Genomic DNA, 24,558 nt, shown 5'->3' with positions numbered 1-24,558 from the left:
AAAGAGGTATTTAAAGAGGTATATAAAGAGGTAAATAAAGAGGTAAATAAAGAGGTAAATAAAGAGGTATATAAGGTGAATGCACCTATTTGTAAGTCGCTTTGGATAAGAGCGTCTGCTAAATGACTTAAATTTAAATGTAAAATAAAGAGTTATATAAAGAGGTAAATAAAGAGTTATATAAAGAGGTATATAAATAGTTAAATAAAGAGGTATATAAAGAGGTAAATAAAGAGGTATATAAAGAGCTATATAAAGAGGTAAATAAAGATATATACATAGGTATATGAAGAGGTATATAAAGAGGTAAATAAAAGAGGTAAATAAAGAGGTATATAAAGAGCTATATAAACAGGTAAAAAAAGAGGTAAATTAAAGAGGTATATGAAGAGGTAAATAAAGAGGTATATAAAGAGGTATATAAAGAGGTATATGAAGAGGTAAATAAAGAGGTATATAAAGAGCAATATAAAGAGGTATATAAAGATATATAAATAGGTATATGAAGAGGTTTATAAAGATGTAAATAAAGAGCTATATAAAGAGGAATATAAAGATATATAAATAGGTATATGAAGAGGTTTATAAAGATGTAAATAAAGAGGTATATAAAGAGGTAAATAAAGAGGTGTTAGAAGAGGTATATAAAGAGGTATATAAAGAGGTAAATAAAGAGGTAAATAAAGAGGTAAATAAAGAGGTATATAAAGAGGTGTTAGAAGAGGTATATAAAGAGGTATATAAAGAGGTAAATAAAGAGGTATATGAAGATGTAAATGAAGAGGTAAATAAAGAGGTATATAAAGAGGTATATAAAGAGGAAAATAAAGAGGTATATAAAGAGGAAAATAAAGAGGTATATAAAGAGGTATATAAAGAGGTAAATAAAGAGGTAAATAAAGAGGTAAATAAAGAGGTATATAAGGTGAATGCACCTATTTGTAAGTCGCTTTGGATAAGAGCGTCTGCTAAATGACTTAAATTTAAATGTAAAAATAAAGAGTTATATAAAGAGGTAAATAAAGAGTTATATAAAGAGGTATATAAATAGTTAAATAAAGAGGTATATAAAGAGGTAAATAAAGAGGTATATAAAGAGCTATATAAAGAGATAAAGATATATACATAGGTATATGAAGATATATATAAAGAGTCAAATAAAAGAGTAAATAAAGAGGTATATTAAAGTATATAAACAGGTAAAAAGAGAGTAAATTAAAGAGGTATATGAAGAGGTAAATAAAGAGGTATATAAAGAGGTATATAAAGAGGTATATGAAGAGGTAAATAAAGAGGTATACTAAAGAGCAATATAAAGAGGTATATAAAGATATATAAATAGGTATATGAAGATAGTTTATAAAGATGTAAATAAAGAGCTATATAAAGAAATATAAAGATATATAAATAGGTATATGAAGAGGTTTATAAAGATGTAAATAAAGAGGTATATATAAGAGGTAAAAAAGAGGTGTTAGAAGAGGTATATAAAGATGTATATCAAAGAAGTAAATAAAGATAAATAAAGAGTAAATAAAGTATATAAAGAGGTGTTAGAAATGATATATATAAAGTATATAAAAAGTAAAGAGTTATATAAAGATGTATAAAGAGGTAATAAAGAGGTATATAAAGAGGTATATAAAGAGGAAAATAAAGAGGTATATAAAGAGGAAAATAAAGAGGTATATAAAGAGATATATAAAGAGGTAAATAAAGAGGTAAATAAAGAGGTAAATAAAGAGGTATATAAGGTGAATGCACCTATTTGTAAGTCGCTTTGGATAAGAGCGTCTGCTAAATGACTTAAATTTAAATGTAAAAATAAAGAGTTATATAAAGAGGTAAATAAAGAGTTATATAAAGAGGTATATAAATAGTTAAATAAAGAGGTATATAAAGAGGTAAATAAAGAGGTATATAAAGAGCTATATAAAGAGATAAAGATATATACATAGGTATATGAAGAGGTATATAAAGAGGTAAATAAAAGAGGTAAATAAAGAGGTATATTAAGAGCTATATAAACAGGTAAAAAAAGAGGTAAATTAAAGAGGTATATGAAGAGGTAAATAAAGAGGTATATAAAGAGGTATATAAAGAGGTATATGAAGAGGTAAATAAAGAGGTATATAAAGAGCAATATAAAGAGGTATATAAAGATATATAAATAGGTATATGAAGAGGTTTATAAAGATGTAAATAAAGAGCTATATAAAGAGGAATATAAAGATATATAAATAGGTATATGAAGAGGTTTATAAAGATGTAAATAAAGGTATATAAAGAGGTAAATAAAGAGGTGTTAGAAGAGGTATATAAAGAGGTATATAAAGAGGTAAATAAAGAGTATAATAAAGAGGTAATAAAGAGGTATATAAAGAGGTGTTAGAAGATATATATAAAGATGTATATAAAGAGGTAAATAAAGAGGTATATGAAGATGTAAATGAAGAGAGTAAATAAAGAGGTATATAAAGAGGATATATAAAGAGGAAGAATAAAGAGGTATATAAAGAGGAAAAATAAAGAGTGTATATAAAGAGGTATATAAAGAGGTAAATAAAGATGTAAATAAAGAGTTAAATAAAGAGGTATATAAGGTGAATGCACCCTATTTGTAAGTCGCTTTCGATAAGAGCGTCTGCTAAATGACTTAAATTTAAATGTAAAAATAAAGAGTTATATAAAGAGGTAAATAAAGAGTTATATAAAGAGGTATATAAATAGTTAAATAAAGAGTGTATATAAAGAGGTAAATAAAGAGTATATAAAGAGCTATATAAAGAGATAAAGATATATACATAGGTATATGAAGAGGTATATAAAGAGGTAAATAAAAGAGGTAAATAAAGAGGTATATTAAGAGCTATATAAACAGGTAAAAAAAGAGGTAAATTAAAGAGGTATATGAAGAGTAAATAAATAGTACTATAAAGATTGTATATAAAGAGGTATTGAAGAGAGATAAATAAAGAGGTATATAAAGATCAATATAAAGAGGTATATAAAGATATATAAATAGGTATATGAAGAGGTTTATAAAGATGTAAATAAAGAGCTATATAAAGAGGAATATAAAGATATATAAATAGGCATATGAAGATATTTATAAAGATGTAAATAAAGAGGTATATAAAGAGGTAAATAAAGATGTTAGAGTATATAAAGAGGTATATAAAGAGGTAAATAAAGAGGTAAATAAAGAGGTAAATAAAGAGGTATATAAAGAGGTGTTAGAAGAGGTATATAAAGAGGTATATAAAGAGGTAAATAAAGAGGTATATGAAGATGTAAATGAAGAGGTAAATAAAGAGGTATATAAAGAGGTATATAAAGAGGAAAATAAAGAGGTATATAAAGAGATATATAAAGAGGTAAATAAAGAGGTAAATAAAGAGGTATATAAAGAGGAAAATAAAGAGGTACAGTGGGGAAAAAAAGTATTTAGTCAGCCACCAATTGTGCAAGTTCTCCCACTTAAAAAGATGAGAGAGGCCTTTAATTTTCATCATAGGTACACGTCAACTATGACAGACAAATTGAGAAAAAAAAATCCAGAAAATCACATTGTAGAATTTTTAATGAATTTATTTGCAAATTATGGTGGAAAATAAGTATTTTGGTCACCTACAAACAAGCAAGATTTCTGGCTCTCACAGACCTGTAACTTCTTCTAAGAGGCTCCTCTGTACCTCCACTCGTTACCTGTATTATGGCACAGGTTTGAACTTGTTATCAGTATAAAAGACACCTGTCCACAATCTCAATCAGTCACACTCAAACTCCACTAATGGCCAAGACCAAAGAGCTGTCAAGGACACCAGAAACAAAATTGTAGACCTGCACCAGGCTGGGAAGACTGAATCTGCAATAGGCAAGCAGCTTGGTTTGAAGAAATCAACTGTGGGAGCAATTATTAGAAAATGGAAGACATACAAGACCACTGATAATCTCCTCGATCTGGGGTTCCACGCAAGATCTCACCCGTGGGGTCAAAATGATCACAAGAAAGGTGAGCAAAAATCCCAGAACCACACAGGGGGACCTAGTGAATGACCTGCAGAGAGCTGGGACCAAAGTAACAAAGCCTACCATCAGTAACACACTCGCCGCCAGGGACTCAAATCCTGCAGTGCAAGACGTGTCCCCCTGCTTAAGCCAGTACATGTCCAGGCCCGTCTGAAGTTTGCTAGAGTGCATTTGGATGATCCAGAAGAGGATTGGGAGAATGTCATATGGTCAGATGAAACCAAAATATAACTTTTTGGTAAAAACTCAACTTGTCGTGTTTGGAGGACAAAGAATGCTGAGTTGCATCCAAAGAACACCATACCTACTGTGAAGCATGGGGAGGAAACTTCACGCTTGGGGCTGTTTCTCTGCAAAGGACCAGGACGACTGATCCGTGTAAAGGAAAGAATGAATGGGGCCATGTATCGTGAGATTTTGAGTGAAAACCTCCTTCCATCAGCAAGGGCATTGGAAGATGAAACGTGGCTGGGTCTTTCCAGCATGACAATGATCCCAAACACACCGCCGGCAACAAGCAGTGGCCGTAGAAGCATTCAAGGTCCTGGAGTGGCTCAGCCAGTCTCCAGATCTCAACCCCATAGAAAATCTTTGGAGGGAGTTGAAAGTCCGTGTTGCCCAGCGACAGCCCCAAAACATCACTGCTCTAGAGGAGATCTGCATGGAGGAATGGGCCAAAATACCAGCAACAGTGTGTGCAAAACCTTGTGAAGACTTACAGAAAACGTTTGACCTGTGTCATTGCCAACAAAGGGTAAATAACAAAGTATTGAGAAACTTTTTGTAATTGACCAAGTACTTATTTTCCACCATAATTTGCAAATAAATTCATAAAAAATCCTACAATGTGATTTTCTGGATTTTTTTCCATTTTTTTTTCTGTCATAGTTGACGTGTACCTATGATGAAAATTACAGGCCTCTCTCATCTTTTTAAGTGGGAGAACTTGCACAATTGGTGGCTGACTAAATACTTTTTTTCCCCACTGTATATAAAGAGGTATATAAAGAGGTAAATAAAGAGGTATATAAGGTGAATGCACCTATTTGTAAGTCGCTTTGGATAAGAGCGTCTGCTAAATGACTTAAATTTAAATGTAAAAATAAAGAGTTATATAAAGAGGTAAATAAAGAGTTATATAAAGAGGTATATAAATAGTTAAATAAAGAGGTATATAAAGAGGTAAATAAAGAGGTATATAAAGAGCTATATAAAGAGATAAAGATATATACATAGGTATATGAAGAGGTATATAAAGGTAAATAAAAGAGGTAAATAAAGATTATATAAAGAGCTATATAAACAGGTAAAAAAGAGGTAAATTAAAGAGGTATATGAAGAGGTAAATAAAGAGGTATATAAAGAGGTATATAAAGATATATGAAGAGGTAAATAAAGAGGTATATAAAAAAGCAATATAAAGAGGTATATAAAGATATATAAATAGGTATATGAAGAGGTTTATAAAGATGTAAATAAAGACCTATATAAAGATGAATATAAAGATATATAAATAGGTATATGAGGGTTTATAAAGATGTAAATAAAGAGGTATATAAAGAGGTAAATAAAGAGGTGTTAGAAGATATATAAAAAGAGTATATAAAGAGGTAAATAAAAGAGTAACAAAAGAGGTAAATAAAGAATATAAAGAGGTGTTAGAAGAGGTATATAAAGAGGTATATAAAGAGGTAAATAAAGAGTATATGAAGATGTAAATGAAGAGGTAAAATAAAGATATATAAAGAGGTATATAAAGAGGAAAATAAAGAGGTATATAAAGAGATATATAAAGAGGTAAATAAAGATTAAATAAAGAGGTAAATAAAAGAGGTATATAAGGTGAATGCACCTATTTGTAAGTCGCTTTGGATAAGAGCGTCTGCTAAATGACTTAAATGTAAATGTAAAAATAAAGAGTTATATAAAGAGGTAAATAAAGAGTTATATAAAGAGGTAAATAAAGAGTTATATAAAGAGGTATATAAAGAGTTAAAAAATAGGTATATAAAGAGGTAAATAAAGAGTAAATAAAGAGGTATGTAAAGAGTATATGAAGAGTAAATAAAGAATATATATAAAGAGCTATATTAAAGAGTAAATAAAGATATTGATACATAGGTATATGAAGAGGAGGTATATAAAGAGTAAATTAAAGAGTATATAAAAGAGGTATAATAAAGAGGTGTTAGAAGAGGTATATAAAGAGGTATATAAAGGGTAAATAAAGAAGTAAATAAAGAGGTAAATAAAGGGTATATAAAGAGGTATTAGAAGAGAGTATATAAAGAGGTATATAAAGATGTAAATACAAGAGTATATAAAGAGGTATACGAAAATTAAATAAAGGGTAAATAAAGAGGTATATAAAGGGAAAATAAAGATTATATACAAAGATAAATAAAAGGTAATATAACAAGAGGTATGTAAAGAGTATATAAAGAGGTATATAAAGAGGTATATAAAGAGCTATATAAAGAGGTATGTAAAGTGGTAAATAAAGAGGAATATAAAGAGGTATATGAAGAGGTAAATAAAGAGGTATATAAAGAGCTATATAAAGAGGTAAATAAAGATATGTAAATAGGTATATGAAGAGGTATATAAGGATGTAAATAAAGAGGTAAATTAAGAGGTATATAAAGAGATTTATAAAGAGGTATATAAAGAGGTATATAAAGAGGTATATAAAGAGGTAAATAAAAGAGGTTTATGAAGAGGTAAATAAAGAGGTATATAAAGAGCTATATAAAGATGTAAATAAAGATATATAAATAGGTATATGAAGAGGTATATAAAGATGTAAATAAAGACGGAAATACAGAGGTAAATAAAGAGGCAAATAAATAGGTATATAAAGAGGGATATGAAGAGGTATATAAAGAGGTAAATAAAGAGGTAAATAAAGAGGTATATAAAGAGGTAAATAAAGAGGTAAATAAAGAGGTATATGAAGAGGTAAATAAAGAGGTATATAAAGAGCTATATAAAGAGGTAAATAAAGATATATACATAGGTATATGAAGAGGTATATAAAGGTAAATAAAGAAGTAAATAAAGAGGTATATAAAGAGCTATATAAAGAGGTAAGAAAAAGAGGTAAATTTAAGAGGTATATGAAGAGGTAAATAAAGAGTTAAATAAAGAGGTAAATAAAAAGAGTTATATAAAGATGTATATAAAGAGTTAAATAAAGAGGTATATAAAGAGGTAAATAAAGAGAGTATATAAAGAGGTATATAAAGAGTAAATAAAAGAGTAAATAAAGAGTTAAATAAAGAGGTAAATAAAAGGGTATATAAGGTGAATGCACCTATTTGTAAGTCGCCTTTGAATAAGAGCGTCTGCTAAATGACTTAAATGTAAATGTAAAAATAAAGAGTTATATAAAGAGGTAAATAAAGAGTTATATAAAGAGGTATATAAAGAGTTAAATAAAGAGGTATATGAAGAGGTAAATAAAGAGGTATATAAAAAGCTATATAAAGAGGTAAATAAAGATATATACATAGGTATACGAAGAGGTATATAAAGAGGTAAATAAAAGAGGTAACTAAAAGATATATATAAAGCTATATAAACAGGTAAAAAAATAAATTAAAGAGGTATATGAAGAGGTAAATAAAGGTATATAGAAGAGGTATATAAAGAGGTATATGAAGATAAATAAAGAGGTATTTAAAGAGCAATATAAAGAGGTATATAAAGATATATAAATAGGTATATGTTAGAGGAGGTATATAAAGATGTATATAAAGATATAAATAAAGAGGGTAAAGAAGATGTATATAAAGAGGTATATAAAGAGGTATATAAAGAGGTAAACAAAAAGTAGATAAAGAGGTAAATAAAGAGGTATTATAGAAGATATATATAAAGAGGTATATATACAAAAGTAAAATAAATGTAAGCAAGATAATACAAATGACTATAAATGTAAATTAAAAATAAAGAGTATATAAAGAGGTATATAAAGAGGTAAATAAAGAGTTATATAAAGAGGTATATAAAGAGTTAAATAAAGAGGTATATAAGAGGTAAATAAAGTAATATAAAGAGGTATATAAAGAGGTAAATAAAGGCGTAAATAAAGAGGTAAATAAAGAGGTAAATAAAGAGGTATATAAGGTGAATGCACCTATTTGTGAAGTCACTGGATAAGAGCGTCTACTAAATGACTTAAATGTAAATGTAAAAATAAAGAGTTATATAAAGAGGTAAATAAAGAGTTATATAAAGAGGTATATAAAGAGTTAAATAAAGAGGTATATGAAGAGGTAAATAAAGAGGTATATAAAGAGCTATATAAAGAGGTAAATAAAGATATATAATAGGTATATGAAGAGGCATATAAAATGTAAACAAAAGAGGTAAATAAAGAGGTATATAAAGAGCTATATAAACAGGTAAAAAAATGTAAATTAAAGATATATGAAGAGGTAAATAAAGAGGTATATAAAGAGGTATATAAAGATTATGAAGAGAGTAAATAAAGAGTATAATTATAAAGAGAATATAAAGATATATAAATAGGTATGAAGAGTTTATAAAGATGTAAATACAGAATATATAAAGAATAAAAGTATTATAAAGATGTATATAAAGAGGTATATAAAGAGGTAAACAAAGAGGTAAATAAAGAGGTAAATAAAGAGGTGTTAGAAGTATATAAATATATAAAGAGGTAAATAAAGAGGTATATGAAGATATAAATGAAGAGGTAAATAAAGAGGTATATAAAGAGGAAAATAAAAGAGGTATATAAAGAGGTATATAAAGATAATTATAAAGAGAGGTAAATACGAAGAGGTAAATAAAGAGGTATGTAAAAGATGTATATAAATAGATAAATAAAGAGGTTATATGAAGATAAATAAAGAGGTAAATAAAGAGGGTAAATAAAGAGGTATATAAAAGAGGTATAAAGAGGTAACAAAGAGGTATATAAATAACTATATAAAGAGTAGTATGGTAACAAAGAGTATGAAATAAAGAGGTAATAAAAAGGTATATAAAGGGTGATAAAGAGTATATAAAGAGGAAAGATATAAGATAAAAGGTATATAATGTGAATGCACCTATTTGTAAGTCACTTTGGATAAGAGCGTCTGCTAAATGACTTAAATTTAAATGTAAAAATAAAGAGTTATATAAAGAGGTAAATAAAGAGTTTTATAAAGATGTATATAAAGAGTTAAATAAAGAGGTATATAAAGAGAGTAAATAAAGAGGTATATAAAGAGCTATATAAAGAGTAATAAAGATATATACATAGGTATATGAAGAGGTATATAAAGAGGTAAATAAAAGAGGTAAATAAAAGAGGTATATAAAGAGCTATATAAAGAGGTAACTAAAGAGGTAAATTAAAGAGGTATATGAAGAGGTAAATAAAGAGGTATATAAAGAGTTATATAAAAGAGGTATATGAAGAGGTAAAGAGGTATATAAAGAGATATATAAAGAGGTATATAAAGATATATAAATAGGTATATGAAGGGGTTTATAAAGATGTAAATAAAGAGGTATATAAAGAGGTAAATAAAGAGGTGTTAAGAGGTATATAAAGAGTTATATAAAGAGGTAAATAAAGTAAATAAAGAGGTAAATAAAAAAGGTATATAAAGAGGTGTTAGAAGAGGTATATAAAGAGGTATATAAAGAGGTAAATAAAGAGGTAAATAAAGAGGTATATGAAGAGGTAAATAAAGAGGTGAATAAAGAGGTATATAAAGAGGATATATTTATATAAAGAGGTATATAAAGAGTTAAATAAAGAGGTATATAAAGATGTAAATAAAGAGGTAAATAAAGAGGTATGTAAAGGGTATATAAAGAGTTAAATAAAGAGGTATATAAAGAGATAAATAAAGAGGTATATAAAGAGCTATATAAAGAGGTATGTAAAGTAGTAAAGAGGAATATAAAGAGATATATAAAGAGGTATATAAAGAGTATATAAAGAGTATAAAATTTATATAAAGAGGTATATAAATAGGTAAATAAGAGTATATAAAAATGTAAATAAAGGGTATATAAAAGAGTAAATAGAGCTATATAAAGAGGTAAATAAAAGTATATAAAGGTAATAAAGAGTACATAAAGAGTATATGAAAGAGGTATATAAAGATTTAATTAAAAAGAGGTAGATAAAGAGCTATATAAAGAGCTATATAAAGAGATAAATAAATAGGTATATAAAGAGGTATATAAAAGAGGTAAATAAAGAGGTATATAAAGAGCTATATAAAGATATGTAAAGTGGTAAATAAAGAATATAAAAATTATATAAAGAGGTAAATAAATATTTATATAAAGAGGTATATAAATAGGTAAATAAAAGAGGTATATAAAGAGGTAAATAAAGAGATAAACAAAGATTATATAAAGTACATAAAGAGGTATATAAAGAGGTAAATAAAGGATATATGAAAAGGTAAATAAAGAGGTATATAAAGCTATATAAAGATGTAAATAAAGATATATAAATAGATATATGAATATATAAAGATGTAAATAAAGACGGAAATACAGAGGTAAATAAAGAGGCAAATAAATAGGTATATAAAGAGGAATATGAAGAGGTATATAAAGAGGTAAATAAAGAGGTAAATAAAGAGGTATATAAAGAGGTAAATAAAGAGGTAAATAAAGAGGTATATGAAGAGTAAATAAAAGTGTATATAAAGAGCTATACTACAAAAGAGTTAAATAAAGATATATACATAGATATATGAAGAGTTATAAAATTATAAAGAGTAAAGTAAAGAGTACTATAAGACTATATAAAGAGTAAAAAAGAGTAAATATTTAAGGGTATATGAAGGGTAAATAAAGAGTTAAAATAAAGAGTAAATAAAGAGTTATATAAAGATGTATATAAAGAGTTAAATAAAGAGGTATATAAAGAGGTAAATAAAGAGGGTATATAAAGAGGTATATAAAGAGGTAAATAAAGAGGTAAATAAAAGAGGTAAATAAAGAGTAAATAAAGGTATATAAGGTGAATGCACCTATTTGTAAGTCGCTTTGGATAAGAGCGTCTGCTAAATGACTTAAATGTAAATGTAAAAATAAAGAGTTATATAAAGAGGTAAATAAAGAGTTATATAAAGAGGTATATAAAGAGTTAAATAAAGAGGTATATGAAGAGGGTAAATAAAGAGGTATATAAAGAGGCTATATAAAGAGGTAAATAAAGATATATACATAGGTATATGAAGAGGTATATAAAGAGGTAAATAAAAGAGATAAATAAAAGAGTATATAAAGAGCTATATAAACAGGTAACAAAAAAGTATTAAATTAAAGAGGTATATGAAGAAGTAAATAAAGAGGTATATAAAGAGTATATAAAGAGGTATATGAAGAGATAAATAAAAGATGTATTTAAAGAGCAATATAAAGAGGAATATAAAGATATATAAATAGGTATATGAAGAGGTTTATAAAGATGTAAATACAGAGGTATATAAAGAGGTAAATAAAGAGGTGTTAGAAGATGTATATAAAGAGGTATATAAAGAGGTAAATAAAGAGGTAAATAAAGAGGTAAATAAAGAGGTATATAAAGAGGTGTTAGAAGAGGTATATAAAGAGGTATATAAAGAGGTAAATAAAGAGGTATATAAAGAGCTATATAAAGATGTAAATAAAGATATATAAATAGGTATATGAAGAGGTATATAAAGATGTAAATAAAGACGGAAATACAGAGGTAAATAAAGAGGCAAATAAATAGGTATATAAAGAGGGATATGAAGAGGTATATAAAGAGGTAAATAAAGAGGTAAATAAAGAGGTATATAAAGAGGTAAATAAAGAGGTAAATAAAGAGGTATATGAAGAGGTAAATAAAGAGGTATATAAAGAGCTATATAAAGAGGTAAATAAAGATATATACATAGGTATATGAAGAGGTATATAAAGAGGTAAATAAAAGAGGTAAATAAAGAGGTATATAAAGAGCTATATAAAGAGGTAAAAAAAGAGGTAAATTTAAGAGGTATATGAAGAGGTAAATAAAGAGGTAAATAAAGAGGTAAATAAAGAGTTATATAAAGATGTATATAAAGAGTTAAATAAAGAGGTATATAAAGAGGTAAATAAAGAGGTATATAAAGAGGTATATAAAGAGGTAAATAAAGAGGTAAATAAAGAGGTAAATAAAGAGGTAAATAAAGAGGTATATAAGGTGAATGCACCTATTTGTAAGTCGCTTTGGATAAGAGCGTCTGCTAAATGACTTAAATGTAAATGTAAAAATAAAGAGTTATATAAAGAGGTAAATAAAGAGTTATATAAAGAGGTATATAAAGAGTTAAATAAAGAGGTATATGAAGAGGTAAATAAAGAGGTATATAAAGAGCTATATAAAGAGGTAAATAAAGATATATACATAGGTATATGAAGAGGTATATAAAGAGGTAAATAAAAGAGGTAAATAAAGAGGTATATAAAGAGCTATATAAACAGGTAAAAAAAGAGGTAAATTAAAGAGGTATATGAAGAGGTAAATAAAGAGGTATATAAAGAGGTATATAAAGAGGTATATGAAGAGGTAAATAAAGAGGTATTTAAAGAGCAATATAAAGAGGAATATAAAGATATATAAATAGGTATATGAAGAGGTTTATAAAGATGTAAATACAGAGGTATATAAAGAGGTAAATAAAGAGGTGTTAGAAGATGTATATAAAGAGGTATATAAAGAGGTAAATAAAGAGGTAAATAAAGAGGTAAATAAAGAGGTGTTAGAAGAGGTATATAAAGAGGTATATAAAGAGGTAAATAAAGAGGTATATGAAGATGTAAATGAAGAGGTAAATAAAGAGGTATATAAAGAGGAAAATAAAGGGGTATATAAAGAGGTATATAAAGAGGTAAATAAAGAGGTAAATAAAGAGGTAAATAAAGAGGTATGTAAAGATGTATATAAAGAGTTAAATAAAGAGGTATATGAAGAGGTAAATAAAGAGGTAAATAAAGAGGTAAATAAAGAGGTATGTAAAGAGGTATATGAAGAGGTAAATAAAGAGGTATATAAATAGCTATATAAAGAGGTATGTAAAGTGGTAAATAAAGAGGAATATAAAGAGGTATATAAAGAGGTATATAAAGAGGTATATAAAGAGGTAAATAAAGATATATAAATAGGTATATGAAGAGGTTTATAAAGATGTAAATAAAGAGGTATATAAAGAGGTATATAAAGAGGTAAATAAAGAGGTGTTAGAAGAGGTATATAAGGAGGTATATAAAGAGGTATATAAAGAGGTAAATAAAGAGGTAAATAAAGAGGTATATGAAGAGGTAAATAAAGAGGTAAATAAAGAGGTATATAAAGAGGAAAATAAAGAGGTATATAAAGAGGTATATAAGGTGAATGCACCTATTTGTAAGTCGCTTTGGATAAGAGCGTCTGCTAAATGACTTAAATGTAAATGTAAAAATAAAGAGTTATATAAAGAGGTAAATAAAGAGTTTTATAAAGATGTATATAAAGAGTTAAATAAAGAGGTATATAAAGAGGTAAATAAAGAGGTAAATAAAGAGGTATATAAAGAGCTATATAAAGAGGTAAATAAAGATATATACATAGGTATATGAAGAGGTATATAAAGAGGTAAATAAAAGAGGTAAATAAAGAGGTATATATAGAGCTATATAAAGAGGTAAATAAAGAGGTAAATTAAAGAGGTATATGAAGAGGTAAATAAAGAGGTATATAAAGATTTATATAAAGAGGTATATGAAGAGGTAAATAAAGAGGTATATAAAGAGCTATATAAAGAGGTATATAAAGATATATAAATAGGTATATGAAGAGGTTTATAAAGATGTAAATAAAGAGGTATATAAAGAGGTAAATAAAGAGGTGTTAGAAGAGGTATATAAAGAGGTATATAAAGAGGTAAATAAAGAGGTAAATAAAGAGGTAAATAAAGAGGTATATAAAGAGGTGTTAGAAGAGGTATATAAAGAGGTATATAAAGAGGTAAATAAAGAGGTAAATAAAGAGGTATATGAAGAGGTAAATAAAGAGGTAAATAAAGAGGTATATAAAGAGGAAAATATATATTTATATAAAGAGGTATATAAAGAGTTAAATAAAGAGGTATATAAAGATGTAAATAAAGAGGTAAATAAAGAGGTATGTAAAAGAGGTATATAAAGAGTTAAATAAAGAGGTATATAAAGAGGTAAATAAAGAGTATATAAAAGAGCTATATAAAGAGGTATATAAAGTGGTAAATAAAGAGGGAATATAAAGAGGTATATAAAGAGGTATATAAAGAGGTATATAAAGAGGTAAATAAAGATTTATATAAAGAGGTATATAAATAGGTAAATGAAGAGGTATATAAAGAGGTAAATAAAGAGGTATATAAAGAGGTAAATAAAGAGCTATATAAAGAGGTAAATAAAGAAGTATATAAAGAGGTAAATAAAGAGGTATATAAAGAGGTATATGAAGAGGTATATAAAGATGTAAATAAAGAGGTAGATAAAGAGCTATATAAAGAGCTATATAAAGAGATAAATAAATAGGTATATAAAGAGGTAAATAAAGAGGTAAATAAAGAGGTATATAAAGAGCTATATAAAGAGGTATGTAAAGTGGTAAATAAAGAGGAATATAAAGAGGTATATAAAGAGGTAAATAAATATTTATATAAAGAGGTATATAAATAGGTAAATAAAGAGGTATATAAAGAGGTAAATAAAGAGGTAAACAAAGAGGTATATAAAGAGGTACATAAAGAGGTATATGAAGAGGTAAATAAAGAGGTATATGAAAAGGTAAATAAAGAGGTATATAAAGAGCTATATAAAGATGTAAATAAAGAGGTAAATAAAAATGTAAATAAAGAGGTATATAAAGAGGTATATAAAGAGGTAAATAAAGAGGTGTTATAAGAGGTATATAAGGAGGTATATAAAGAGGTAAATAAAGAGGTAAATAAAGAGGTAAATAAAGAGGTATATAAAGAGCTATATAAAGAGGTAAATAAAGAGGTAAATTAAAGAGGTATATGAAGAGGTAAATAAAGAGGTATATAAAGATTTATATAAAGAGGTATATGAAGAGGTAAATAAAGAGGTATATAAAGAGCTATATAAAGAGGTATATAAAGATATATAAATAGGTATATGAAGAGGTTTATAAAGATGTAAATAAAGAGGTATATAAAGAGGTATATAAAGAGGTAAATAAAGAGGTGTTAGAAGAGGTATATAAAGAGGTATATAAAGAGGTAAATAAAGAGGTAAATAAAGAGGTAAATAAAAAGGTATATAAAGAGGTGTTAGAAGAGGTATATAAAGAGGTAAATAAAGAGGTAAATAAAGAGGTATATGAAGAGGTAAATAAAGAGGTAAATAAAGAGGTATATAAAGAGGAAAATATGTATTTATATAAAGAGGTATATAAAGAGTTAAATAAAGAGGTATATAAAGATGTAAATAAAGAGGTAAATAAAGAGGTATGTAAAGAGGTATATAAAGAGTTAAATAAAGAGGTATATAAAGAGGTAAATAAAGAGGTATATAAAGAGCTATATAAAGAGGTATGTAAAGTGGTAAATAAAGAGGAATATAAAGAGGTATATAAAGAGGTATATAAAGAGGTATATAAAGAGGTAAATAAAGATTTATATAAAGAGGTATATAAATAGGTAAATGAAGAGGTATATAAAGAGGTAAATAAAGAGGTAAACAAAGAGGTATATAAAGAGGGACATAAAGAGGTATATAAAGAGGTAAATAAAGAGCTATATAAAGAGGTAAATAAAGAAGTATATAAAGAGGTAAATAAAGAGGTATATAAAGAGGTATATGAAGAGGTATATAAAGATGTAAATAAAGAGGTAGATAAAGAGCTATATAAAGAGCTATATAAAGAGATAAATAAATAGGTATATAAAGAGGTAAATAAAGAGGTAAATAAAGAGGTATATAAAGAGCTATATAAAGAGGTATGTAAAGTGGTAAATAAAGAGGAATATAAAGAGGTATATAAAGAGGTAAATAAATATTTATATAAAGAGGTATATAAATAGGTAAATAAAGAGGTATATAAAGAGGTAAATAAAGAGGTAAACAAAGAGGTATATAAAGAGGTACATAAAGAGGTATATGAAGAGGTAAATAAAGAGGTATATGAAAAGGTAAATAAAGAGGTATATAAAGAGCTATATAAAGATGTAAATAAAGAGGTAAATAAAAATGTAAATAAAGAGGTATATAAAGAGGTATATAAAGAGGTAAATAAAGAGGTGTTATAAGAGGTATATAAGGAGGTATATAAAGAGGTAAACAAAGAGGTAAATAAAGAGGTAAATAAAGTGGTATATAAAGAGCTATATAAAGAGGTATGTAAAGTGGTAAATAAAGAGGAATATAAAGAGGTATATAAAGAGGTATATAAAGAGGTATATAAAGAGGTAAATAAATATTTATATAAAGAGGTATATAAATAGGTAAATAAAGAGTTATATAAAGAGGTAAATAAAGAGGTAAACAAAGAGGTATATAAAGAGGTACATAAAGAGGTATATGAAGAGGTAAATAAAGAGGTAAATAAAGAGGTAAATAAAGAGGTATATGAAAAGGTAAATAAAGAGGTATATAAAGAGCTATATAAAGATGTAAATAAAGAGGTAAATAAAGATGTAAATAAAGAGGTATATAAAGAGGTATATAAAGAGGTAAATAAAGAGGTGTTAGAAGAGGTATATAAGGAGGTATATAAAGAGGTAAATAAAGAGGTATATAAAGAGGTGTTAGAAGAGGTATATAAAGAGGTATATAAAGAGGTAAATAAAGAGGTATATGAAGAGGTAAATAAAGAGGTAAATAAAGAGGTATATAAAGAGGAAAATAAAGAGGTATATAAAGAGGTATATAAAGAGGTAAATAAAGAGGTATATAAAGAGGTATATAAGGTGAATGCACCTATTTGTAAGTCGCTTTGGATAAGAGCGTCTGCTAAATGACTTAAATGTAAATGTAAAAATAAAGAGTTATATAAAGAGGTAAATAAAGAGTTCAATAAAGAGGTATATAAAGAGGTAAATAAAGAGGTAAATAAAGAGGTAAATAAAGAGGTATGTAAAGAGGTAAATAAAGAGGTAAATAAAGAGGTAAATAAAGAGGTATGTAAAGAGGTATATGAAGAGGTAAATAAAGAGGTATATAAAGAGCTATATAAAGAGGTAAATAAAGATATATACATAGGTATATGAAGAGGTATATAAAGAGGTAAATAAAAGAGGTAAATAAAGAGGTATATAAAGAGCTATATAAAGAGGTAAATAAAGAGGTAAATTAAAGAGGTATATGAAGAGGTAAATAAAGAGGTATATAAAGATTTATATAAAGAGGTATATGAAGAGGTAAATAAAGAGGTATATAAAGAGCTATATAAAGAGGTATATAAAGATATATAAATAGGTATATGAAGAGGTTTATAAAGATGTAAATAAAGAGGTATATAAAGAGGTATATAAAGAGGTAAATAAAGAGGTGTTAGAAGAGGTATATAAAGAGGTATATAAAGAGGTAAATAAAGAGGTAAATAAAGAGGTAAATAAAGAGGTAAATAAAAAGGTATATAAAGAGGTGTTAGAAGAGGTATATAAAGAGGTATATAAAGAGGTAAATAAAGAGGTAAATAAAGAGGTATATGAAGAGGTAAATAAAGAGGTAAATAAAGAGGTATATAAAGAGGAAAATAAAGAGGTATATAAAGAGGTAAATAAAGAGGTAAATAAAGAGGTATGTAAAGAGGTATATAAAGAGTTAAATAAAGAGGTATATAAAGAGGTAAATAAAGAGGTAAATAAAGAGCTATATAAAGAGCTATATAAAGAGGTATGTAAAGTGGTAAATAAAGAGGAATATAAAGAGGTATATAAAGAGGTATATAAAGAGGTAAATAAAGATTTATATAAAGAGGTATATAAATAGGTAAATAAAGAGGTATATAAAGAGGTAAATAAAGAGGTAAACAAAGAGGTATATAAAGAGGTACATAAAGAGGTAGATGAAGAGGTAAATAAAGAGGTAAATAAAGAGGTAAATAAAGAGGTAAATAAAGAGGTATATGAAAAGGTAAATAAAGAGGTATATAAAGAGCTATATAAAGATGTAAATAAATAGGTAAATAAAGAGGTAAATAAAGAGCTATATAAAGAGGTAAATAAAGAAGTATATAAAGAGGTATATGAAGAGGTATATAAAGATGTAAATAAAGAGGTAAATAAAGAGCTATATAAAGAGCTATATAAAGAGATAAATAAATAGGTAAATAAAGAGGTAAATAAAGAGCTACATAAAGAGGTAAATAAAGAGGTAAATAAAGACGTAAATAAAGAGCTATATAAAGAGGTAAATAAAGAGGTATATAAAGAGGTAAATAAGTAGTTAAGTAGAAATACTTTAAAGGACTACTTAAGTGGTTGTTTTAGGTATCTGTTCTTTACTATTTATATTTTCTACAACTTTTCTTTTTACTTCACTACCATCCTAAAGAGAATAATGTATTTTTACTTCATACATTTTCCCTGTAACACAAAAGTACTTGTTACATTTTGAATGCTTAGCAGGACAGGAAAATGGTCAAATTCACACTCTTATCAAGACAACATCCCTGAACATCCCTACTGATTCTGATCTGGCAGATTCACTAAACACAAATACTTTGTTTGTAAATTATGTCTGAGTGTTGGAGTGTGCCCCTGTTTATACGTAAATTACTTTTGATACTTAACCCTCGTGTTGTCCTCCCAAATGCCTTATGCTTTGTCCTCTGGGGTCAAAAATGACCCGCCTGGTTTGACTGTTTATAAAGCATACAGTATACATTTTCAATCAATTCTGTGTTACATCTTTAGTCTTACTTCTGTTCAACCCATTACTAGAATTTTCATTTGTTTTGGAATTTAGAGCCAATAGACCTTGTTTACATAAAAGTATACCTGTTTTTAAGTAAAAAATACAATGAAACTATGAATTATTTTGACCTATTATTATTTGACTATTTGACTTATCACTGAGTGGTATTTGTAAAAGTTTAGTGAGGATGCTGTTTTTGAATCATTTTATTTTTATTAATGACAGCCCATAATCACACCTTTTTTGTCCTCTGGGGTCAAAAATGACCCGCCTGGTTTGACTGTTTATAAAAGCATACAGTATACATTTTCAATCAATTCTGTGTTACATCTTTAGTCTTACTTCTGTTCAACCCATTACTAGAATTTTTTCATTTGTTTTGGAATTTAGAGCCAATAGACCTTGTTTACATAAAAGTATACCCTGTTTTTAAGTAAAAAAATACAATGAAACTATGAATTATTTTGACCTATTATTATTTGACTATTTGACTTATCACTGAGTGGTATTTGTAAAAGTTTAGTGAGGATGCTGTTTTTTGAATCATTTTATTTTTATTAATGACACGGCCCATAATCACACCTTTGTCCTCTGGGGTCAAAAATGACCCGCCTGGTTTGACTGTTTATAAAGCATACAGTATACATTTTCAATCAATTCTGTGTTACATCTTTAGTCTTACTTCTGTTCAACCCATTACTATAATTTTTTCATTTGTTTTGGAATTTAGAGCCAATAGACCTTGTTTACATAAAAGTATACCCTGTTTTTAAGTAAAAATACAATGAAACTATGAATTATTTTGACCTATTATTATTTTGACTATTTGACTTATCACTGAGTGGTATTTGTAAAAGTTTAGTGAGGATGCTGTTTTTGAATCATTTTATTTTTATTAATGACAGCCCATAATCACACCTTTTGTCCTCTGGGGTCAAAAATGACCCCGCCTGGTTTGACTGTTTATAAAGCATACAGTATACATTTACAATCACTTCTCTGTTTCAACTTTTCAGTCAACTTTATTCCAACCTATTACCTGACATATAACACGTTATAATTCATTTCCAAAACATTTTCAACTTCAAAACCTAACTTTTTAGTCTGAATGAGCCCTCAGTTGCATGCGAGGCAGGTAGTAATGGCGTGATCTTTGCAGATGTATGCATTGCATTTTGGCACATTTTGGATGTTTCTTGGAAATCACTTCGGCGAGGGCAGAATTTGCACCTACTCCCTTTTGGGTAATGGGCGAGGAAGGGCTGGTCGGCATGAGGAACTGGGAGAGGGGGAGCTGCTGCAGAGGTAGAGCTGGAGGAGACCTGCTGGATCTTCTTAACCAATTTGACAGCGGCTGACGTGCGGGAATAACCTTGCGTCGGCTTGATGTTGAGGTATCACCAGTTGTCGCCAAGCTCCTCCATGAAGAGCCTTCTCTTGTTGTACTTTCCCTGATTCCAGGCTGGCTTGATTTCAGACCATAGGACAAAAAGAGTTGTATGCAGACACGTCGAGAATGTTGTAGAAGACAACGAGTGGCCAACGGGCTGTCATTCTTTTTGCACGTGTACACACTGGTAACTTTGTCAAGGATATCAACACCACCTTTGTTGTGATTGTAATCTTCAATGATTTTGGGCCTTTTGTCATCCTGTTACTCAGCAGCATCCCGATGCAGAGTGCTCATCAGAAGAACATTTTTACTGTTTTGGGGTGATATGACACTAGAGCATGGGTCTCGGTGAAGGCAAACTTGATGAGAACCGTGCCCGGTCCTTTGACACCAGAGCAGGGGGAAGCTCAGGCTTATTCCTCCGTACTGTTCCCACCATGTACAGCTTTCTTTTCAGCAGCTGCAAGTCAAGAGCATGTGAAGTAAAAAAGTTGTCACAGGTGATTGTTTTCCCCGGAGACCTTCTGTCATGTCAAGGACAACTCTCATGCCCTGATTTTTTTCTGACTGCGCACCAGCCGGTTTGCCAGTGTATACCTGCATGTTCCATGCATAGCTAGACCTGGCATCGCATGCTACCCATATTTTTATCCCATATTTCCCTGGTTTACTCGGGATGTACTGTTTGAATGGACAGCGACCTCTGAAGGGGACGCGCTCATCCACAGTCACATCAGTACCTGGATCGTACATCAACGGCAGGAGAGACACCCACTTGTCCCATACATCTCGAATGGGAGCAAGTTTGTCTCGTGCACGGCGATTTTTCTCTTGTGGCTTTATCATCAAATCTAATCACTCTTGAGATTTTATGAAACATCTTGAGTGTCATGGTAGCACGGAAAATTGTCCTACCAGACTCGGCATGCCATAAACTAGATGTAGCTTCCTTACTAGATCGGGGTACACGCCAGCAAGAATCAACACACCCACATATGCCTGCAAATCCATTTGATCCATCTTTCTCCACTTGTTGCCATAAACGTCTGTTGCCCCTCCTTGTTTGTCATGCTCAGCACTGCGTCTTCAATAGGCTTTGGCAGAAACAGGTCAAAAGTGGACTTTATGTCATCAATCCGAGACCTTGCATATGCAGTTGGACCATGGTGGCTTGTCTCTCTCTGCTAGTCAACATGCGTCGTCGGTCACTGGGAGGGATGGAAGACCAGATCAATGTTCATCCTTTGACTGGAAATATTCTTCCATCTCAGCTGGGTCCTCTTCCTCAGATTCTACCTCATCTGTTGATTCTTCGTCTTCATCATAATAGATGATTGTCCTCCACTTCTGACACTTCTTCCATTTCAACTTCAGATTCTACCCTCATCTGTTGATTCTTCATCATAATAGGTGCAGTGCTCCACTTCTGACACTTCTTCCATACCAGCTTCAGATTCTCGTCATCATCCGTTCATCCATTTCCTCTATATTCATAATCATCTTCCATTTCTGCAGCAGGAGATGTGGGGGAATCTTCGGAGGAAGAAGTAGCATGCTGTCTGTATGTTGGATCTATCACCTCATCATTATAGTTCCTTCTCTTCTGACCCTGAACCCTCTTCATCAGTTGATTCATCCTCATTATGTGCAGCATTGTCCTCCTGGTCATTATTTTCTTTTATCTCAAAAAATTATCTTCACAAGCCTCCTGTGCATTATAAAACTTCTGCCTCCTCATTGTGCTGCCTGTCTCTCTCAGGACTAAAATGTGAAATGCCCAAACACCTGTAGAGAAAATACTTTTGTTGTTGTTGTTGTTGTCATAACCATTGCTATGACCCCTACACATCAAAGAAACATGATCAAAGATGTTTTGACCCCACACATCAAAGAAACATTATCAAAGAACTTTTGACCCCACACTCAAAAGAAACATGATCAAAGATGTTTTGCCAAGCAGTATGTAAACTTTGTGCTGCGGGGTCTTTTCTGACCCCAGAGGACAACAGAAGTTATTACATTTAGTAAAACACCCATAATTCAATCAAATTACTTCAAATTTGTTTGAATCATAAAAGCATAGTATTAAACAACTACCGTTATTTTCAGACCAATTGATGAATAAAAACATATTTTGTCGGCAAAAGATTTAATTTGGGGTCAGGAATGACCCCAGGACAACAGGAGGGTTAAGTATATTTTAGCAATTACATTTACACTACCAGTCAAATGTTTGGACACAGCTACTCATTCAAGGGTTTTTCTTTATTTGTATTATTTTTTACATTGTAGAATAATAGTGAAGACATCAAAACGATGTAATAACACATTTGGAATCATTTAGTAACCAAAAAAGTGATAAACAAATCCAAATATATTTTATATTTGAGATTCTTCAAATAGCCACCCTTTGCCTTGATGACAGCTTTGCACACTCTTGGCATTCTCTCAATGCATTTCAATTAACACGTGTGCCTCCTTAAAAGTTAATTTGTGGAATGTATTTCCTTCTTAATGCGTTTGAGCCAATCAGTTATGTTGTGACAAGGAGGGGGGATATACAGAAGATAGCCATATTTGGTAAAAGACCAAGTCCATATTATGAAAAGAACAGCTCAAATAAGCAAAGAGAAATGACAGTCCATCATTATTTTAAGACATGAAGGTCAGTCAATACGGAACATTTCAAGAACTTTGAAAGTTTCTAAAAGTGCAGACGGAAAAACCATCAAGCGCTATGATGAAACTGGCTCTCATGAGGACCGCCACAGGAATGGAAGACACAGTTACCTCTGCTGCAGAGGATAAGTTCATTATAGTTACCAGCCTCAGAAATTGCTGCCCAAATAAATGCTTCACATCTCAACATTAATTGTTCAGAGGAGACTGGGTGAATCAGGTGGAATTGCTGCAAAGAAACCACTACTAAAGGACACCAATACGAAGAAGAGACTTGCTTGGGCCAAGAAACACGAGCAATGGACATTAGACCGGTGGAAATGTGTCCTTTGGTCTGGAGTCCAAATTTGAGATTTCTGGTTCCAACCGTCGTGTATTTGTGAGACGCGGTGTGGGTGAACGGAAAATCTCTGCATGTGTATTTCCCACCGTAAAGCATGGAGGAGGAGGTGTTATTGTGTGGGGGTGCTTTGCTGGTGACACTGTCTGTGATTTATTTAGAATTCAAGGCACACAGCATTCTGCAGTGATACGCTATCCCATCTGGTTTGGGCTTAGTTGGACTATCATTTGTTTTTCAACAGGACAATGACCCAACACACCTCCAGGCTGTGTTAGGGCTATTTGACCAAGAAGGAGAGTGATGGAGTGCTGCATCAGATGACCTGGCCTCCACAATCCCCCGAACTCAACCAAATTGAGATGGTTTGGGATGAGTCGGACCGCAGAGTGAAGGAAAAGCAGTCAACAAGTGCTCAGTATATGTGGGAACTCCTTCAAGACTGTTGGAAAAGCATTCTAGGTGAAGCTGGTTGAGAGAATGCCAAGAGTGTGCAAAGCTGTCATCAAGGCAAAGTGTGGCTATTTGAAGAATCTCACGTTCTTCATTACTACATGATTCCATATGTGTTATTTCATGGTTTTGATGTCTTCACTATTATTCTACAATGTAGAAAATAGTCAAAATGAAGAAAAACCCTTGAATGAGTAGGTGTTCTAAAACTTTTGACTGGTACTGTACCTCATGCATCTTCCATTCCTTTCTTCTTGATATCCCTCATGCATCTACCATTATATTCTATTTGTCACACCCTGATCTGTTTCACCTGTCTTTGTGCTTGCCTCCACCCCCCTCCATGTGTCGCCCATCTTCCCCATTTTCCCCAGTGTATTTATACCTGTGTTCTCTGTTTGTCTGTTGCCAGTTCGTTTTGTTTCGTCAAGCCTACCAGCGTTTTCCCCTTTGCTCCTGTCTTTCTCAAGTTCCTGTTTTCTAGTTTTCCCAGTTTTGACCATTCTGCCTGCCCTGACCCTGAGACTGCCTGCTGTTCTGTACCTTGTCACACCACCCCAGATTATTGACCTCTGCCTGCCCTTGACCTGTCGTTTGCCTGCCCCCTGTTTTTGTAATGAACTTTTGTTACTTCGACACTGTCTGCATCTGGGTCTTCTCCTGAAACTTGATACTATTAAAGAGAATTTCCCATGTCGGTGAAACAGGTGGCTGAACATCTAGTTCTGTAGTTCTGCCCTGGGATTAGTATTGCTGCAAGGTA

General features: G+C 29.5%; 1 protein-coding gene across 1 annotated transcript in view; it reads right to left on the bottom strand.

Annotated features, from left to right (window-relative positions):
• The window catches only part of nectin1b (nectin cell adhesion molecule 1b), a 568,693-nt gene that overhangs the window by 130,128 nt on the left and 414,007 nt on the right, over positions 1–24,558 (bottom strand). The window lies entirely within an intron of this gene.

This window comes from Coregonus clupeaformis, unplaced genomic scaffold, assembly GCF_020615455.1.
Source record: "Coregonus clupeaformis isolate EN_2021a unplaced genomic scaffold, ASM2061545v1 scaf0082, whole genome shotgun sequence".
Taxonomy (NCBI): domain Eukaryota; kingdom Metazoa; phylum Chordata; class Actinopteri; order Salmoniformes; family Salmonidae; genus Coregonus; species Coregonus clupeaformis.
Note: the sequence above shows the minus strand (reverse complement) of the source record. Positions and strands in the feature narration are given on the sequence as shown.